General features: G+C 36.4%; 1 long non-coding RNA gene across 1 annotated transcript; it reads left to right on the plus strand.

Moving 5' to 3' along the window:
- The first annotated feature begins 600 nt into the window (after positions 1–600).
- On the plus strand, positions 601–971 carry LOC122053757. Its single transcript, XR_006132339.1, has 3 exons — positions 601–687; positions 761–863; positions 937–971. It is a non-coding gene; the product is annotated as an uncharacterized LOC122053757 (long non-coding RNA).
- The last annotated feature ends 451 nt before the right edge of the window (positions 972–1,422 follow it).

Raw genomic sequence — 1,422 nt, forward strand, 5'->3', positions numbered from 1 at the left:
TGTACATTGCATAGCAGACTTTTCTAGTAGGCAAGTGATCTCAAAAGGCAAAGTGAGTATGCAAACCTACAACTTAGTTATTCATCTTGATGAAGAAATGCGCTTAGAACTGGATGAGGACTGAGAATTTGAATTTGCAAGTTATATCCAGTTGGACTTGGTTACAAATACTATCTGGGTGAAGTTACAAGCAATTAGATTTCATCATGTAGACTAATAAAGATTGTGACTCATGTCTTAGTCCACCTTTGTAGGGCAGAAATTGTAGAAGATTGCAAGATGCATATCGGTCTTTTTGAAGTTTCCTTGGTTAGCTTGCTGTCATACAAGTTTGAAAGATGTTCTCCTAACTCAGTCTGGTTCATATCTGACTATGCTAAGTTTGCTTGAGATGATGAGATGTAATAGTCCTGGACCATATCTTTAAGTTTCCTGGACCATATAAGGGAAGCTTGGTCTACCATCCTTATTCCTGGACCAAGGTAACTTCTTCTTCTTGATCAGTAATTGAGGAAGCAATATGATACATGCTTTTGTCCTGTCTGCGTGAAAACATTCGTGCAGGTAGCCAACATTATCTTTGTAGATTCCCCGTTGGGTTCTGGATTCTCATACTCAAGAAAATATGAAGGGTATGATGCCAACGATACTATTTGGTCCGAACAGGCTTCTAAGTTTCTTTTACAGGTGGGAAAGATCATATATATTCCTGATGTAATTACTGTAAGTGCCTTAAATATGCAATCTTTCACTTTTGCAGTGGCTTGTTGAGCACCCACAGTTCATCTCCAATCCCCTCTACATTGCTGGGGATTCATATGCTGGAAAAATTGTACCTATGGTGGCCAAAAGAATATTGGATGGTAACTCTACTTTTAATGTAAACTATTGATGAGGGTGTTAATTTACATGCCATTTTCATTTACTGTAATTCAGGTATTGATGAAGGGAAAGAACCATTACTTAACCTCCAGGTAAATTGCTTGAATTGGTGGGCCACTGGCAATAAAGGGAAAGAATCTAATTTTGATCTTTAAATTATGTCATAGTTTATATGAAAGAAAAAGCCTTGGCTTTCAGGGTTACTTGATTGGCAATCCATCCACGGGTGGTAAAGTCGATACCAATTCTAAAATACCTTATGCTCACAGCATGGGAATCATATCAGATGACTTCTTTGGGGTAATCTTAGTAGATCAACTAGGACAAATTTCTCAAAATGATCTTTGGTATCACTTCACGAATTGTTATTTAGTTATTATTTTTTTCCAATTAATTATATTTTGTTCTTTAAGATCATATAATTTATGTGTGTTCACAGTTCACAAAAGCGGAGTACTCTCAAGAAGAAATTGATGAAGTGCGCTCTGAGATAGCAGAATGCATACAAGATCATATTTATGAATAGGTATATACATGAGT

This window comes from Zingiber officinale, chromosome 3A (assembly GCF_018446385.1).
Source record: "Zingiber officinale cultivar Zhangliang chromosome 3A, Zo_v1.1, whole genome shotgun sequence".
NCBI classification, from domain to species: Eukaryota; Viridiplantae; Streptophyta; class Magnoliopsida; order Zingiberales; family Zingiberaceae; genus Zingiber; species Zingiber officinale.